The 20,199-nt window shown below is 34.4% G+C and overlaps 1 protein-coding gene across 1 annotated transcript in view; it reads right to left on the reverse strand.

The window, feature by feature from the left end:
• The window catches only part of LIN28B (lin-28 homolog B), a gene marked incomplete at its 5' end in the record, with an annotated part of 121,481 nt that overhangs the window by 33,533 nt on the left and 67,749 nt on the right, over window positions 1-20,199 (reverse strand). The gene's annotated exons all lie outside the window — the stretch shown is intronic.

The raw sequence follows: 20,199 nt of genomic DNA on the forward strand, positions 1-20,199 counted from the left end.
CATTAGATAGCAAGCACATTGTATATTGATCATTTGGAGAGGCATGTGGTCAAGTTTACAGTTCCGAGTTCTGGCCAGGTATTGCTCAGCATCCCACCAACTGGACTTTGAAAAGCAGCCTGGGGCTTCCCTGGTGGCGCAGCGGTTGCGAGTCTGCCTGCTAATGCAGGGGACACGGGTACGAGCCCTGGTCTGGGAGGATCCCACGTGCTGCGGAGCAACTGGGCCCGTGAACCACAACTACTGAGCCTGTGCGTCTGGAGCCTGTGCTCCGCAATAAGAGAGGCCGTGATGGTGAGAGGCCCGTGCACCGCGATGAAGAGTGGCCCCCGCTTGCCGCAACTGGAGAAAGCCCTCGCACAGAAACGAACACCCAACACAGCCAAAAATAAATAAATAAATTAATTAATTAATTAATTAATTAAAGAAAAAAAAAGAGTTTGCAGAGAGAGACATGATGAGAATCAAGATTTAAAAAAAAAAAAGAAAAGAAAAGAAAAGAAAAGCAGCCTGGCCATGCACTACGAGACACCAAACTTCCTTCCTGAGCCAAAAAAGGAGTGATTTTTTTTTTTTTTTTAGCATGGCTCAAGTGTTTGCAGACATGATAGCTTTTTAATTTTTTAAGAAAACATAATTTAAAATGAGTAGATACAGGGTCACCCAGAATTAATTGAACAGGCATACCTATATAAAATATACCTAGAATAGACAAAGAGACAATGCCTTCAGGTACTCCTATAATTTTCAGTCTGTGATGGGATTATTTATCTGCTTTTTCTATTTCTGCTTTTAACAGTTTAACTGCTAGACTATTCATAATACATATACCTATAGCATTATTTTCCCTTCTATCTTTAACAACACCTTTCTAATATATCATAGATCCAAATTTTATTTATTACACAATTGTAGAGATTAAACATCAGAGGTGGGTTTCCCTGGTGGCGCAGTGGTTGAGAATCTGCCTGCCAATGCAGGGGATACGGGTTTGAGCCCTGGTCTGGGAGGATCCCACATGCCGTGGAGCAACTGGGCCCGTGAGCCACAACTACTGAGCCTGCGCATCTGGAGCCTGTGCTCCGCAACAAGAGAGGCCGCGATAGTGAGAGGCCCGCGCACCACGATGAAGAGTGGCCCCCGCTTGCCACAACTAGAGAAAGCCCTCGCACATAAACGAAGACCCAACACAGCCAAAAATAAATTAATTAATTAATTTTAAAAATCAGAGGTAAATTATTTTTAATAAATATGAAGATATTAAACTATTGCTATTAAAGTAATATCCAATGACTGTATTAATTCAATTCTTAGAGCATGAAAAAAATAGATCAAAGTATATGAAGTGATAGTTTACAGTTATGATTAGATTTATGGCTTTACTATAGAAATTTAAATTTCTATTTATATCCATAGTATTGTTCCTCAGATTTATCAACTGTAAGGATTCCTGTACCTCAGGAATTTCATGAATAAAATAACTTGAATTCCTATCAAAATACCAGTGGGATTCTCTTGGTAGTGACAAAGACTTGACAAAGTGATATTAAAGTTTATCCAGGATTGACATGTACACACTGCTATATTTAAAAAGGATAACCAACAAGGACCTATTTTATAGCACAGGGAACTCTGCTCAATGTTATGTGGCAGCCTGGATGGGAGGGGAGTCTAGGGGAGAATGGATACATGTATATGTATGGCAGAGTCACTTTGTTGTGCACCTGAAACTATTACAACATTGTTAATCGGCTATGCTCCAATATAAAACAAAAAGTTAAAAAAAAAAATAAAGTTCATCCAGGAGCTACAAGAATATTTTAGAACACTAATACAGGGAGATTTGCTTTCTAGGTACTAAAAGGTATTACAAAGACAGAGAAATAAAGACACTTGGTGGAAGAAAAATCAAGACAAACAATAAAAAATTAGAGTCCTGAAACACACATCTTAGAAATAACATATAGAAGAAATCATTAGGTAACAAAAGAGGCTTCAAGTTAATGGAAAGAGTTCAAACAAGAGATACTGAGTATGGGGAAATTTAGAATAAAGCTTTATTTTATGTAAAGGTATAAATTAAATTTTAGATGGATTTAAGAGTTAAAAGAAATAAACCATAAATCAGAAAAAATATAGATCACTATTTATCTGATCTGTAAGAAACAAAGGCAGAAACAAAATGCAAGAACTCACCAAATGAAAGAGCAATGAAATTGGATATGCCAAAGATGATCTCAGATGAGGCAAAATTATTATTTGTAGGTGAAAATATTTCATACCTTGAAAACCATAAATACATTGAAAAATTATTAAAATCAATAAAAAGAAGTTAATAAGGTGGCTGGTTACAAAAATGTTACACAAAATCAATTCCATTTAGAAAAAAGATTATAAAAATAAAAGAAGGAAAAAAATGTCAATTTTAATAGTACAGAAACACATACACACACAATGATAATATACCCCAGGACAGATTGTAGACATGTGTTTAGATTACTTAACTCTTCTTTTACGTTAACAAAGTATAGTTTTCATTTTCACTATTTAGGTCCTGCATATCTCTTATTAAACTTTATTCCTAAGTGTTTTCATTTTTTGTTCCTTTGGTAAATTAAATATATTCTTCAATGAGCAGAGGAAGATAACAGAGTTTCTCTCCTCTGTCCTCCATCCTCCTATCTCCCTTAGCAAAAGGGTCATGGTTTGATAATTTGTTTACTGACAGCTCAGAAGAGCAGAAACTATACCTTCCACAGCTCAGTGATTTGCCTCTGCTCAAAAAATGCTAAAAGCCAGCTCTATACTCTTGTTTAGGGAAGAAAAACCATGACTGGAGAAATAAACAGCAGGGAAAAAACACAGGGACAATGTAATCTGATGAAGAAAGATGCACCTTTAGAAAATGCTCCCACTGAAATTCTCTGAAGAAAATTTTAACCTAAACCAGTTAGTTTAGAACAGAGAGAAAAAAGGCTGTCTGGAATTGAAAGCATGATTTGAAATTTTAAAATTAAATAGGAAGAACAGTGAAAGGAGACAGTCACACCTGAGAACTCAATATGCTGGGAAGTTCAAGAGGAACAATCCTACAACAAAAAGCAAGACAGATGGAAATGCTAAGAAAAAAATAATAAGAAACGTTAAAAGACCAATTTTGGAACTAACAGTTGAATAAGAGGGGTTCTAAAAGGAGAAAAGGAAACAAGTAAAGAAATATGTAAAGAAATTACAGAAGAAAATTTCTAAACACATGAAAAAATGAATATTTAGTACAGGTGACCCTGTTTTTGTACTAAGACTTTCTCAAGTGAAGGAAGTAGCATGTTTTACATTACGGCACAAGTTCCTAGTGTTGTTGAAGAACGGAAACAAACAGTTTGCAGAATGGCTACTTTGAACAGCACTGTTTTATGGATAACAATTGTTTTTGCCTAACTCATCCAACATCTCTTTTCATAATAGCACTTTGGTTTGCTTTTGGAGAGTCCTCCTTTCCTTACTTTAAATCCTTGTGGTTTAGATGGGGCTCACCTCACTCCCCAGCTCAAGGGGTGGGCAAATGACTGCTGTCTAGCAAACCAGAGCGCCGCATTACAGGTTAGAGCAATCCTGGGCTTTTGCTAGAACTGCTGGTAATTCTATCCCTCTTGGCATGTGGATTGAGCACTCAAATCCAGATAGCTCTGAAACTATTCTAATTCCTGGAATTATAAATTACGCAAGTCAATACATTTCCTTTTTTCCTCCTTAAGCCAGTGGTTCTCAAATTTCAGAGCACATCAAAATTACCTAGAGGGTTTGTTTTAAAAAAAAAATAATAACAGAACAAAACAAAAGACAGATTGCTGAAGTCCATATCCTGGGGGGTAAGTCTCGATGAGGGCTGAGAATCTGCATTTCTAACAAGAGTCCATGTGATGCTGATGCTGGTCCAAGGACCACAATTGTGAATGATTGCCTTAAGCCATTATGAGTTGGTTCATATTACTTACACCTGAAAGATTAGTGACCAACATATCTCCAAACAGATGGAAAAAAATGAAATAACCCTTGAAGCAAAGTGAAAATTAAAATGAAAATTTTAAATTAGCCAGAAAATAATGAAAATAATAAGAAATTCATACCAACACCTATGCAACACAATGAAGCTTTTCTTAAAGGAATACTTATTGTCTGGAATCCTTATTGTTAATAAAAATAAAGACTAAAACTAAGTATTCAACTTCAGAAAGTAGAAAAAATACAACAAAATTAATAAAACAAAATTAACAAAAGTTGAACACTTTTTACTGTAAGATCTGAAAGTAAAGAAACAGAGAAAACCAACAAAAGCAGCAGAAAATATAGATATGACAAAAGCTAATTATTTAGAAACGTAAATCCACAAGAAGCCTAAATAGGAAGAAACAGACAAAATAAAAATGTAAAATGCTAGAGATTATTAAAATCCAACTGCACAATGGGAGAGACTAAAAGAATAAGAGAATCTTATTGCCACTTTATGGCAATGTATCAGAAAATATAAAGGAGGTAAATAATTCCCCAGCAAAATATACCAAATTTGACCAATCAGAAGTAGAAAAACCTAATAGATAAGACTTTGAGAACATAATTTTTTAAACTACAAAAGGCAAAGAAAGGGCTCAGATGTTTTGTAGCTCAGTTCTATCACCTTTTAAGCTGTGGGTTCCAAATCATTTTGATCACACACACTTATCAGTAAAATATTTTTGAATATCCATCCCAATATATGTATATTTGTTTGTATTTATAAAGTAGATACATACTTTATAAAGTAGATGTATACATTATTAAACAAAAAAATTAAATAAATAAATATAAACACAAGTCATGATATTTTTTTCCATGTATGAATAAAATGAATCTATTATCTTGTCTATTGGAGATAGATTTTCCACTTTGGAGACCAGTACTTTAATTCTTATGTATATTAAATTACCCCACAACATAGAAATAGAAAACTACCCAAACATGAAATAAAATAGCCTTAGTAATAAAACATGATGAGGAAAACATATTAAAAAGTCCAAGTTCATGAAGACCAATAAATATTATGAAACTGAATATATCCGCATATCATGACTAAGAAGGGTTTTTTCCCGCAGGAATATAAGAATTATTCAACTACATAGAATCTATAGATGTAATTCATTTTATCAATAACTTGAAGTCAAAAATTACACAATTATGTCAAAAGATGCTGAAAAGTTTTTTGATATAATCCTACAGGTATTCATAATAAAAAGAGAAGGGAAGCAATTAAACATGATGATTATTAATTGAAAATAACAGATTTAAATTTGAAATATTAAAGCCATTTTCATTAAATCAGAAGATAGGAATGCCCACTGTCAGCAGCATTTTCAACACTGTTTAGGAAATTCTAGTCTATTCCATAAGAAAAGAAAATTAAATAATAGGTATGACTATTGGAGAAGACACAAAACTATTGCCCAAACCCAGAGTTTTTCTCTACAATAGCAATGGCCAGTTAAAAGGAAAAAAAATCATTCACAATAGCATCAAAAATACCTAAGAATAATCATCACAAGAAATCTATATAAGTAACTTATTTAAGGTCACAGGGACTTCCCTGGTGGTCCACTGATTAAGAATCCACCTGCCAATGCAGGGGACATGGGTTTGATCCCTGATCCGAGAAGATCCCACATGCCGCGGGTCAACTAAGCCCATGCGCCACAGCTACTGAGCCCACACTCCAGAGCCCGCGAGCCACAACTACTGAAGCCTGCGCACTCTGCGGCCCGCGTGCTGCAACTACTGAAGCCCACACACCTAGCGCCCGTGCTCCGCAACAAGAGAAGCCACCGCAATGAGAAACCCGTGCACAGCAACAGAGTAGCCCCCGCTCGCCGCAACTAGAGAAAAAAGCCCACACACAGCAAAGAAGACCCAGTACAGCCAAAAAATAAATAAATAAAAATAAAGGACACAAAAATAACTTGAAAAAAATGGGTCAACATAACCTATATGCTCCTCCAATCCCATTCTCTTCTCTGGTCTCAGAGTAGCATTATCATGAACTCAGCGTTCATCATGTTTTATATTTTTACCACAAATATAAGTATTCCCAGACAATGCATAATATTACTTGATGGTTTTAAAAAATTAATAAAGATGAATAATATTGCATCGATCATTCTGCCACTTGCTTTATTAATTAACATTATAGCGGGATTTTTAAAAAAGTAATCCAGACTGATGACGGTAGCTGTAATCTGTTCTTTTAAGTCGATTTCATTTTGAGAATATACTATAATTTAATCATCCTCTTGGTAATAGACATTTAGGTTGTTTCTGGGTTGTTGTTGTTGTTGTTTTTCTATTACAAGCAATGCTGCAATAAACATTTTTTTGCACAATTCTCTTTGTGTACATGTGACCATAACCCACAGAGAAAACATTTTGCGTCACGATTCAGTACTCACACACACAAAAACACCCAGCATAACCCAAAAGTATATGAAACAATAGTTACTCTTACTACATGCACTGCACTCTGATGATTTTTATTCTGTTCTATTTCATTAAAAAATAGCAATAATACTTTCCATAATCTACCAAATTAATATCAAAAGGCACTAGTGGGTCCCAGCCTACATTTTGAAAAACACTGCTCTGGTAAATCCACCTAGAAGTGGAATCAAAGTATATAAAAAATTTTGATTCCACCAGATATTGCCACATTGCTCTCTCAAGTGGATTCATCAATTATGAGTCCCATCAAGACTGTGTGACATTCTTCACACTACTTAGTATGGTCAGACCTTAAAATTTCTGCTACTTCTATGGGAGTGAAATGGTATCTCATTTAAATCAGTATCTTTTTATTTGTTTACTGAATATTTATTTTTTTCTTTTATAAATGAGTTTATTTGCTCATTTTTCTGTTGGGCTTTTACTTCCTTTTGATTTATAGTCTTTTATATATTATGGATATTAATTCTTTATCAACTACATGCATTGCAAATATCTTTTCCCACTCTATATTGTATTTTCTAACTTCGTTTATACTGTTGGTGCTGGACTATTTTATGTCAATTAGGTTATGCCTGGTAACTATGTTTCCCAGAGTCTTTTTTCTGGATGGTTCTGGGTTACAGTCAGCCAAAAGAGAAACTCATATAGTACAAGATATGGAAAGCAAAAACAAAGCAGAAGCCATTATCATGGTCAGCCACGGTAGCACACACAGATCTGACCAGCACGTCCTGGCTTGTCCTCTCTGGTGCTCTGTGCCCACCTTGTCTTCCCAATGTTGGTCCCACTGACCAGCAGCCTGACACCATCCCTTGTCTGCAAATCCAGAGAGGCTGTCACAACACAGAGGCAGCAGTTTCCATAGCTCTCCCCAGGGGCTCCCTCTCCTCAGTTCCTCTGCAATACCAGATATGCTTGGCTTTTTGGATTTCCCTGCATGCTCTGATTTGTCTATCTAGTCCAGGGCTTCTGAAGACTGGTTAGTGAATATTTCTCTAATGTACTGTATGTACTGACTCTTCCCCTACCCAGCAACTTTCACATTTGTGTAAGTTCTTTTTTAAAAAAAATTATTTTTAAATTTACTTTTATTTTTGGCTACATTGGGTCTTCGTTGCTGCACGTGGGCTTTCTCTAGCTGTCGTGAGTGGGGACTACTCTTCGTTGCGGTGCACGGGCTTCTCATTACGGTGGCTTCTCTTGTTGCAGAGGACGGGCTCTAGGTGCGCAAGCTTCAGTAGTTGTGGCACATGGGCTCAGTAGTTGTGGCTCGCGGGCTCTAGAGCGCAGGCTCAGTAGTTGTGGTGCACGGGCTTACTTGCTCCACGGCATGTGGGATCTTCCCTGACCAGGGCTCAAACCCGTGTCCCCTGCATTGGCAGGCGGATTCTTAACCATTGCACCACCAGGGGAAGTCCCTTGTGTAAGTTCTGAATCTTCAATTTTCATAACACTTAAAGTGGCTCTATCTTCCTGACTGAAACCTTTGCCAGGTAGAAATTTTAAATTCTGAAGTAGTCAATTTAATCTAACTGCTTATAATTTGTGTTTTTTGTGTCTTGTTTAAAAAAAAAAAAAATCTTCCCAAACCTAAGAGCTGTAAAGTTTTGCTTTACACTTTTAGATCTTTAGGTATGTTATGAGGTCGGGGTCCAATTTTACTTTTTCTCTGTAGTCAGATATAATCCCAGGACCATTTACAATCTTTGCATTATTTTCCAAGATCTGAAAGGCACCTCTGCCATATATTAAGATTTGTATATATTCTCATTGCCAATGGTCTATTCATCTTTCACTGGGCCATCACCTCACTTATTTACATATACTTACATAGTTGTATAATAAATATAAATATCTGGCAGGGAGAGCCTTCAAACTTCGATTTTCATCTACAAAATTGTGAGGTTATTGTTGGTCTTATTAACTTCCAAGTCAATTTAAAATCAACTTTATTGGAATTCTGAATGAAATTACACTGAATCTGTAGATTACAGGAAATTATGCTCTTTAAAATATTGAGTCTTGCCATTTATTAACAAAATACCTTTCTCCATTTATTTAGGTTTGCTTTTATATATCTCAATATAAGTTTATCATTTCTCCATAAAAGTTTTTCATGGTTTTGTTAGATTTATTCCTAGGTATAGTATATTACAGTTTATGTTCCAATTGTGAAACAAACCCTCTTTATTTTATTTTTAATTTTTAAAATGTTTTTAAGAATTTAATTGTGCCATGACACCTAATGACTGCACTTTTTTTTTTTTTTTGGCTGCGTCGGGTCTTCTTTGCTGCACAGGCTTTCTCTAGTTGTGGCGAGTGGGGGTTACTCTTCATAGCAGTGCACGGGCTTCTCATTGTGGTGGTTTCTCTTGTTGCAGAGCATAGGCTCTAGGCATGTGGGCTTCAGTAGTTGTAGCACGCAGGCTCAGTGGTTGTGGCTCATGGGCTCTAGAGCGCAGGCTCAGTAGTCGTGGCGCACGGGCTTAGTTGCTCCATGGCATGTGGGATCTTCCCGGACCATGGCCCGAACCCATGTCTCCTGCATTGGCAGGCAGATTCTTAACCACTGTGCCACCAGGGAAGTCTCAGCAAACCCTTTTTAAAATACCAGTTTCTAGTTGCGAATTCCTAGGATGTAGCACTCTCCTTACATTCCAGATATTCATTTGTTCTTAGTTTGACTTTTGTGTATTGAATTTATAACTAGCAATCTTGCTAAATTTTTAAATTTATTCCAATTATTCCAATAATTTATCTATGGATAACCATGGATATAAAATCATATTGATGTGAATAACAAAGCATTTGCTTTCTTCTTTTCCAATCCTTAGATCTTTTATTTAGTTTTCTTCTCTAATTGCATTGGTAGCACCTCCAGTAGTATCAATAACAAACCCAAGAGGGGACTCTAGATGGGCTATTAAAACTGAGAGGACTAAAAGCAACTGCTTAAATCAGAGAACAGAATCTCAAGTCAGCCAAGTAGGAAAAAGAAAGAAATGACTTAATAGCAGTTCCATACAATGATCCTATTAAAAGAAAAAATCACTGTCCCCAGAGGCTTTTATTTGTAACAGTATAGAAGTGAGGAAGCAGGCTAGGTATAAAGAGACCCTGGTTCAAATTTAGCACAGGCAACTGAGCTCCTCTAACCATGATCATATACCTGCTTTCCCAGTTAATGAGGATATCTATGAAATTCAGTTGTCCTTAGTAGAAGATTCTTGAAAAACTGAGTTTTAAAAATAATTACAAAAACTATAGATAATATTAACTCTCTATCCCAAAAGGAAAGGAAACATTTGACTTTGATCCTTATTAGCCCATATATTTAAAATAATCATACAACAGACAAGACTTAAAGAAAAATTTTAAACTTAAAGTTTTAGAGGTCAAAATTCTTGACTTCTTGCTTGACTTGTTCTAGATTTTCTTTTAAGAGAACATTTTCCCCTTTACAAAAACATTTTCTAAATTTAATATTTGTTCTCTGCTTATATCCAAAGTATCTATACTTTACAGGTAGTTCTTCATTATATGAAAATGCATATGTTAAAATTTTTACTTTATATGGAAATTTATTATGAATCTGATTTTACAGAAGTGGAAACTGTCTTACTAAATTACTACTTCCTATTGATAAGTGCAAGCATATTAAAATCTATTTATTAAAATTTGGTGATCCTATCTACACCAACAAAAAGAACAATCTCTTTATCATATGAGAATAATTCAAGTCATAGCTCTTAATATGTTTATTTTAACCAAATTTCAAAAAACAAAAATTCCAGTGTAAGTTTAGAAGGAGCTTTGCAAAAGGCTCTTCAAGTTCATAAGAACTGAATTTGACTTGTACTTCCTTATTAATGGAGAATAAAGAAAGGCTAGCTGAAGGCTGCTAACAACTTTGTAATTCTCTGGAAATGGCACTTGGGCTTGGGGCACAGGACTAGTATTTCAGTGGAGGGATTTGGCAGTATGAAGTATAGACATTTTCTGTTGATTAGTCTTCATCTTAATCAGCCCTTATTGTTCAAACAGGAACAGACTGGATCTCCTAGCAGATATAAGCATGAGGATTTATGTTTTTTAAAGTTTAAAAGTAACACTCTGAACAATGTTGTATGTTCATTAAAAATATACATACTTAGTATTAAAGGCTAAATTAATTTCCTTTTTTGAAAGGATCTCCAAGTTTAAAAGTATTAGCCATTTTTCATAATCCCTTGTATTAAAACCATACAATAAATAATCTTATTTTCACCAAGACCAGTCTAAAGTAAGGAAGCTATGTAAAGTTACTTCTTAAACCCACAATTTCTACTTGTTATATTATAAGTTGCTTCTGGCCCATTTCTTTTCTATAGGCATTATTTTACTATTTATTTTGCTTAGAATAAAACGGCAATCAGAGAATCAACCTAAAATTGTGATTATTTGCCACTTGGCTTCTGACCATTCTCATCAGGCAACTTGGGAGACCTATGCAGCGCCAAATGAAGCTCTGCCCACACAATGTCTTGTGGTGGGTGATGAGAATGGCACATTGTCTGCCCAGTCTGAACAGAGGTCACAGCAGGGAGAGCATCTGCTAAGATAATGTGAATGAAGGAAACAACCATAATTGCCTCATTAAGAGATCTCTGGCCAAATAATCACAAGAAGAAAGGAAACCACCCTAAAATTAGGTATATAATAAGGAAAATTTGGGGTAGAATTAAAAAATGCAGAATTAAGGAGACTTGGGTATTCCACTGGTTTTGCTAATTTTCTTAGTCACTGTATGAATGAATGGAAACGTGGATGCAACAGTTCAGTTATTCAACTCCAGCCCTTGCCAGTCATTAGTAAGAAGCAGAAGATGCAGATTCACAGCTGTCCAGGATACAAACAAATGTAAAATATAGGGTTGTGGGGAATTGCTTACAAGGGACCAAAACTTAGGAACTAAGATTTAAAGTCTATTTTGAAATTACAATGAAGAGCATACAATTAAAGACATAAGTGGGAAAGAGGTAAAATATAAAAGAGCAAAGTCTAAGAATGGGAGGGAAAAAAGGAAAGGGAAAAAAGGAAATTGTCTCTGCTTAACCAATTTACTTTCTTCTGTTTTCTATCTCTGTGTTTTAAAAATAGATTTTTCTTATGTCAATAGTATATAATTACAACTAAATCCTCAGTCACTTTAAATTATATATAATTGAATATATATTTCATTCAACTGCTGATAAAATTATTTCATAGTAAAAGCTAAGGTAAATATTTTCCCAATTTCGATTTAAATTAAGCATCTAAGCTGAATGAAAAACTAAAATGTATTGAAACTGTGACAAATTATTTTTGCATTTCCTGATACTTTGAGATTAAGCTTTATTAACTTAATTTGTATTATATAGTTAACATTATATAAATAGAATCTTGTAGTGAATTATGATTATTAAATTTTTCTGATTCCAACAAACACAGTAAAATTAGCTTGTTACAACCACAAGCCAGGTTTAAAATAAGCAAACTATTTGATGACTTTGATGTTTTGCACCCAAAATGTGCTGGCTAATTTTTCCATTCCATTTACCATTCCGGTCTTTAAACCGCCTTAATCTCCTGCCCTCAGATGTTGACCTTGTAAGAATAGGGGTCATAGGTCAGAATAGACAGACCTCAAAGGATCTGGACTATCAATTCATGCCTGAGAGATTTCTCTTCCACAATAGGAACCTACTAAACAGCAAATTCCTAAATCTAATCACACAAGTATCAGGGTGAAACAGTTATTTATTGGAATTCGTTGATTTACATTTTTCAAACATCTCCCGCACCTAAAGAGCATTTTTCTTTTTCTTTTGGGAGCAGGTTCTGGGACATAATAAATATGAAAATAAAATCATGGAAAGAACTTTTAATATAAAACAGATATCCTTAATAAAATGGTACCATAAACCTGAGTACAGCTTTATTGTTTCCAGGAATGCTATGTGGATTTCAAAAATATAGAACTAGAATTCCTAACTATAAAGTACCTGGGAAACTTCAAATTATACCACAGAGATAATGAGTGGAAGAGATTATACTGCCATAGAGGTAGATGGGGAGGGGGTGGAGGAGGGTTACCACTAGATAGTTTTGAGCTCACTTGCTCTAAAGGTGAATGAGGGCATTAAATAAGTATTTTTTCTTTTTAATAAACAGGTGAAAATATACAGTCCTTCAGCGAGGACAGACAAAAGCAAAATTTTTATGGCTTCCAAATCTTCTTGCAAATTAAAAAATTTGAAACCACAAAACTAGGACCCTGTAAAAATAACTCTTCTATCATACATCTTTAATTTTTTTAAAAAAGGCAAGTTAGCCCTTCTGAGCTGAGAATAATTTAGACATATATAATGAGTTTCTATTTACGTTCACTTTGGTCTTTCTGGCCATAAATGGTAAATATAACATAATGTACCATTCTAACACCATTTTAATACTAGACTATAAGAAATGTCAAATTTCATAATCAGTTTTTAAGTCTAAATGAAGAGCATCTTAAAAATGATAAATTAACAAGTCTTTCTAACATGAACAAATGAATTTCCTACACTTCCATGCCAAAAGCAGTAATACTGAACATCATAACAATTGACCTTCTTTCTAAACAAAATACATTAAAAGTTCAACTCATGTAGAAAATCAAGAAGCTTACTCATGTGCTAATGCAGTGATGCAAACGTATTATTGCCTGAAATGGAATGAAAGCAATAGAACGTTGGTATTATTTTCTAAGTTATTTTAAAAATCTCAAGTCAACATTGTTGAAAGGGAACTTGCATTATTATGAATAGCACTTCTTGCACTGTGCGGTTGGGTCAAAAGATGTGGAAGGTTGAGAACAAAGAAGACAGTCACTATGCTAGAAGAAAATTACAATAAAAAAGGAGGTTAAAAAAAACCATAAATAAAAGAACACAAAATTATATGTATATATCTAACATATTTATACCTATCATGCATATATGCATTTCAAATATTTTTTTAAATTACACATATTTTTATTCTTTAATTATTAAGTATTAAAATAATTTAATCTACATAGAAACATTTCCAGACCATTTGTTTCAGTCCACATCATTTTTACTAATAACACATATGTTAATACAAACTGAAATTTTATTATATAAAATATTTAATTCTATATTACAGGTTGACATGATTATTTCATATAAATAAGATAGTGACAAATAAATAAAATCCTCATTCTACTATCTTCCCCCACAATTTCATTCTGTTAGAAGTTACTTCTTTTTCCTCATAGTAAATTGTAGCTCTTTAAAGAATAAAAAGATACCAAAATATACGCCAGTTTTTCAGAATAAGAAGAAAGTTTTTAAATCTTTTACTAACAACAACCTTCATGTTAGTATAAAGAGAGCTTTTATAAGGTCATTAAATCTCTTTACTCTTCTGATAATGAACAAAAGAAAAAGTAAACAGCAAATATAAGTCAAAAATTATTTCATTTAAAATTTTAAGAAAATATTTTAAACATAGAGGATTTAAAATAAAACAAGTTAACATTTACTGCTATTACGTAGCTGGACACTAGTAACAGCATACTAAATTCAGCAGAATTAAGACAGTAAAAAGTAAACCCACTTTCTTTTGCAAATAGTTTACTTAAAATTAAGATAGAATCTTTAAAATTATTTTTTATTTCTTACCACTGAAACATAAATCTTCACAAAAATATGGTTCTATATATAGATGTATATATATATAGAACAAATAAGTTCTCTTGAGTGACGAAACCAAAGTTTGAATTTGTTAAAATAAACACTTTAGAGCTTTAATTTTTTAACCTGAAATAACAGAAATTAAACTTTCTAATTTAAAAACATTTCAAGAGAAAAGATATAGTTTTCAACAGATGGTGTTTGAACAATTCATATTATTCACAGGTGAAAAATGAGCCTAGACCTCAACCTCACACCTCACACAGGGGAAAAAAACTCTGTGATTAATCAAATTTGGAGTTAATCAAAGATTTTTTAAACATGACAAAAAATAAAAGATTGATAAACGTCTTTATCAAAATTTAAAACTTTTGCTCTGTGAGAGATACTTAAGAGATTGGAACGATAAACCACAAACTCAGAAAAAATATTTGCAAATCACAAATCTAAGGACTTATATCCACAATTTATATAAAGAGCTCTCAAAATGCAACAATAAGAAAACAATCCAGTTTTCTGGATTTTACAATAATTACTAATAGTAAGATAGAAACATTATAATATACTATAATAAAAGCTATATGAATATCTCTCTCTCAAAACATCTTATTGTATAAATTTAATGCCTTTCCCATTTTAACTATGCACTTATCATGCACTGTGGCCATAACTTTTGCAGCTTGGGGTGCAACAGCGAAACTATCACAAATTTCTTTTTCCTTCTTCACAATTTCACAGATAGAAGATTCCTTCATATCATATCTTAGCAACCTTAGCACATGATTTTTTTTTCCTGATTAAGTCAAGAACTTTCTCCTTTTCACTTAGAAGAAGCACTCTGAGGCTGCTCTTTGGCATATCCAAATTGCCAGCATCACTACTCCTGTGCTTTGGAGCCATTATTGAGTAAAAAAAGGGTTATTTGAACACACACACTGAGATATCATGATAGTCAAACTGATACCCAAGATGGCTGCTAACTGACTAATGGACAGTGTATGCTGGACAAAGGGATGATCCAGATCTGGATGGAACAAAGCAAATGGTGCAAGATTTCATCATACTACTCAGAACACTGCACAGTTTAAAACTTACCAATTGTTTATTTCTGGAATTTTCCATTTAATATTTTTGACAGTTGATGACCATGGATAACTGAAACCCCAGAAAGCAAAATTATGGATAAGGGGGGAATACTATATTGATACACTCAAAAGTCTGGATGAATTTCAAAGCCATTATGTTGAGTAAAAAAAGCTAATTTCAAAAGATTACAAATGAACTAAGCCCAAATTAGGAGAAGGAAGAAAATAAAGACCACAGTGGAAATAAATGAAATAGAGACTAAAAAGACAATAGAAAAGATATATGAAACTAAGAATTGATATTTTGAAAAGATATACAGAATAGACAAAGCTTGAGGCTAAACTTCAGAGAGAGGAAGAGAGAGAACCCAAATAAATAAAATTGGAAATGAAAGAGAAGACATTACAACTGATACAACAGAAATACAAAGGATTATAAAAGACTACCATGAGCAATTATAAGCCAACAAATTGAATAAACTAAAAGAAATGGATAAATTTCAAGAAACATGCAATCTACCAAGCCTAGAACATGAAGAAATAGAAAATCTGAGCATACGAATTACTAGTAAGGAGACTGAATCAGTAATCAAAAACATCTGAAAAACAAAAAAGTCCACGACCACGTGGCTTCATTGGTGAATTCTACTAAACATTTAAAGAAGAATTAATATCAATCCTTAAACTCTTCCCAAAAATAGAAGAGGAGGGAACACTTCCAAACTCATCTTATGAGACCAGCATTACCCTGATACCAAAACCAGACATGAATACTATGAGAAAAGAAAATGACAGGTCAATATCCCAGATGAACATAGATGCAAAATCCTCAACAAACTATTAGAAAACCAAAATTCAACAATAGATTAAAAGGGTCCTACATCACTATCAAGTGGGATTTATTCCAGAAATACAAGGATGATTCAACATCTGCAAATCAATCAATGTGATATATACCATGTTAACAAAAATGAAGGATAAAAACCATGATTATCTCAGTAGATGCAGAAAAAGCATTTGGCAAAATTCAACACCTATTCATGGTAAGAACTTTCAATAAAGTAGGTATAGAGAATGTACCTCAACATAATAAGGGCCATATATGACACAGCTAACATCATACAATGGTGAGAAGCCGAGAGCTTTCCTCTAAGATCAGGAACAACACAAAAACACCCATTCTTGCCACCTGATTCACATAGTACCAGAAGTCCTAGACAGAGCAGTTAACATAAGAAAAAGAAAGAAAAGCATTCCAAATTGGAAAGAAAAAATAAAATTGTCTCCACTTGCAGATAACATGGTATTGCACATAGAAACCTCCAAAGACTACACCAAAACACTGTTAGAACTAAAAAATGAATTAAATAAATTTGCAGGATAAAAACTCAATATACAAAAATCAGTTAATTTTTATATACTAACAACTAGCTATCAAAAAGGAAAATTAAGAAAACAACCCCATTTACAACTGCATGAAAAAGAATGAAAATCCCTAGGAATAAATGTAACCAAAGAGGTGAAATATCTATACACTAAAAACTACATGACACTGATGAAAGAAAATGAATAATTAAAAAAAAATTGAATAAAACACAAATAAATGGAAAGATTTCTGTGCTCATGGATTAGAAGAATTAATACTATTAAGAAGTCCAAAAAAAAAAAAAAAAAGAAGTCCATATCACCCAAAGTGATCTACAGATTCAATGCAATCCTTACTAAAGTTACAATGGAATTTTGCACAGAAATAGTACAAACAACCCTAAAATTTGTATGGAACCACAAAAGACCCAGAATAGCCAAAACAATCTTGAGAAAGTACAAAAATCTGGAGGTGTCACACTCCCTGATTTCAAACTGCATTACAAAGCAATAGTACTCAAGCAGTACTTAAGCATTTGTCATAAAAACAGAAACATAGATTATGGAACAAAACAGAGAGCTAAGAAATAAACCCACACATATGTGGTCAATTAATTTACAACAAAGGAACCACAAATATACAATGCAGAAAGGATAGTCTCTTCAATAAATGGTGCTGAGAAAACTGGAGAGTCACATGCAAAGGACTGAAACTGCACTACTACCTTACACCATACAGGAAAACCAATTCAAAAGAGATTGAAAACTTGAACATAAGACCTGAAATAAAAAACCAATTCAAAAGAGATTGAAAACTTGAACATAAGACCTGAAATACAAAACTCCTAGTAGGAAATATAAGCCTTAAGCTCTTTGACAACGGTCTTGTCAATGATTTCTTATATTTGACACCAAAAGCAAAGGCAACAAAAGCAAAAAACAAATGGAACTGTATCAAACTAAAAAGCTTCTGCACAGCAAAGGAAACAATTAACAAAAAAGGCAACCTACAGAGTGGGAGAAAATATTTGCAAATCATCTATCTGATAAGGGGTTAATATCCAAAGAATATAAAGGATTCATACCAGTCAAAAGCAAACAAGCAATCCAATTTAAAAATGGGCAGAGGCCATTTACAATCACAGCAAAAAGAATAAAGTACCTAAGCATAAATCTAACTAAGGAGGTAAAAGATCTGTAATCAGAAAACTATAAGACACTGATGAAAGAAACTGAAGAGGATACAAACAGAAAGATATACCATGTTCATGGACTGGAAGAATTAATATTGTTAAAATGACCATAGTACCCAAGACAATCTACAGATTCAATGCAATCTCTATCAAAATGCCAATGGCATTTTTCACAGAACTAGAACAAATAATTTTAAAATCTGTATGGAAACACAAAAGACCCTGAATAACCAAAACAATCTTGAGAAAGAAGAATTGAACTAGAGGAATCATGCTCCCTGACTTCAGACTACAAACCTACCATCAAAAGAGCATGGTACTGGCACAAAAACAGACACCTAGATCAATGGAACAGGATAGAAAGTCCAGAAATAAACCCCCCACAGTCCATTAATCTATGACAAAGGAGGCAAAAATACACAATGGGGGCAAGACAGTCTCTTCAGTAAGAGGTGCTGGGAAAACTGGACAGCAACATGTAAAACAATGAAATTAGAACATTTTCTCACATCATATACAAAAATAAACTCAAAATGCATTAAAGACCTAAATGTAAGACTGGAAGCCATAAAACTCCTAGAAGAAAACATAGGGAGAACACCCTTTGACATTAACTCTAGCAATATTTTTTTGGATCTCTCCCCTAAGGTAAAGGAAACAAAAGCAAAAATAAACAAATGGGACCTAATTAAACTTAAAAGCTTTTGCACAACAAAGGATACCATTGACAAATGAAAAGACAACCTACTGAATGGGAGAAAATATTTGCAAATGATATGATCGAGAAGGTGTCAATATCCAAAATATATAAATAGTTCATACAACTCAATATCAAAACAAACAAACAAACCAAACAACCCCATTAAAAATGAGCAAAATACCTGACTAGACATTTTTCCAAAGAAGACATACAGACTCACCATTGCTAATCATCAGACATGTGCAAATCAAAACCACCACGAGATGTTACCTCACACCTTTGTGGAAACTGTTTAAAGTTTTAAAATATATTACAGATGTATAGCATCTGTATATAGTATTTTACTTAGAGTAATGCCATCGAGGTCCATCCATGTTGCCACAAATGGCAAGATTCCATTCTTTTTTATGGCTGAGTAATAGTCCATTGTGTGTGTGTGTGTGTGTGTGTGTGTGTGCGTGTGTGCGTGTGTGCAGGCACGCACGCATATATTTCACAAGCTGAAAAAGATACTTCCTATATATTTGAGACAAAAGATTAACATGGTAAATATACAAAGAGAATGTGAGATAACAGGAAATATATATTGGTCTCTGCCCCTGGTTCCTGGCACAGAGCTCCTAAAACCCTTGTAATTTCCTAAGTGATAAGAACACTAGAAGCACCTCTTTTTCTAATATCAGTCTTTGACCTCTGTTCCTGATACAGGGCTCCTGAAACCCTTGTAATTTCCTGGGTGATAGGAGGGTCTTCTGTTCTAATGAGTTGACACTGGGTGGGCTCCTGGATGGCTCCTGAGTGAGGGCTGATCACTGGAAAGACCGAGGGCTGATCACTGGAAAGACCAAGCTATGATTAGAAGCTTGGAATTTTCAGCCCCACCCCCAGTTTTCTTGAGAAGGGAAAGGGGTTGAAAATCAAGCCTATGTGATGAAGCCTCTGTAAAATCCCCAAAGTACAAAATGCAGAGGGCTTCCAGGTTGGCGAACATATCCACACTGGGAGGGTGAAGCACTCCAACCCCCTGGGAACAGAAGCTCCTATGCTCGGGACCCTCAAGACCTCACTCTATGTATCTGTTTATCTGGTTGTTCATCTGTATCCTTTATTTGCTGTTATCATAACCTTGATAAACTGGTAAATGTAAGCATTTCCCTGAGTTCTGTGAGCTGCTCTAGCAAACCAAACAAACCTGAGGAGAGGGTCGTGGAAACCTCTGATTTGTAGCCAACTCAGACAGAAGTTGCAGGTAACCTGGGTTACTTGCAACTGGCATCTGAAATGTGGTGGGACAGTCTTGTGGGACTGAGCCCTTAACCTATGGGACCCGACATTATCTCCAGGTAGACAGTGCCAGAATTGAGTTAAATTGTAGGACACCCAGCTGGCATTGTGGAGAATTGCTTGGTGTGGGGAAAAACCTCCACAAATTTGGTGACCAGAAGTGAAGCAGTCTGTGTAAAAGTAATGGAGACACACAGGAGAGAAACATAATATGGAAGAACTGAGTTTTTCCCAGCATAGGAAAGAGGAAAACTGAGATATTTTTTCTAAAGAGAGAAGTTAGAAATAAACAATAGCAAATGAATATCTCAGTGGAAAAATAAGCAAAGGAC

The sequence above is a fragment of the Balaenoptera borealis genome (genome assembly GCF_965194805.1).
Source record: "Balaenoptera borealis genome assembly, chromosome: 9".
Classification (NCBI taxonomy): domain Eukaryota; kingdom Metazoa; phylum Chordata; class Mammalia; order Artiodactyla; family Balaenopteridae; genus Balaenoptera; species Balaenoptera borealis.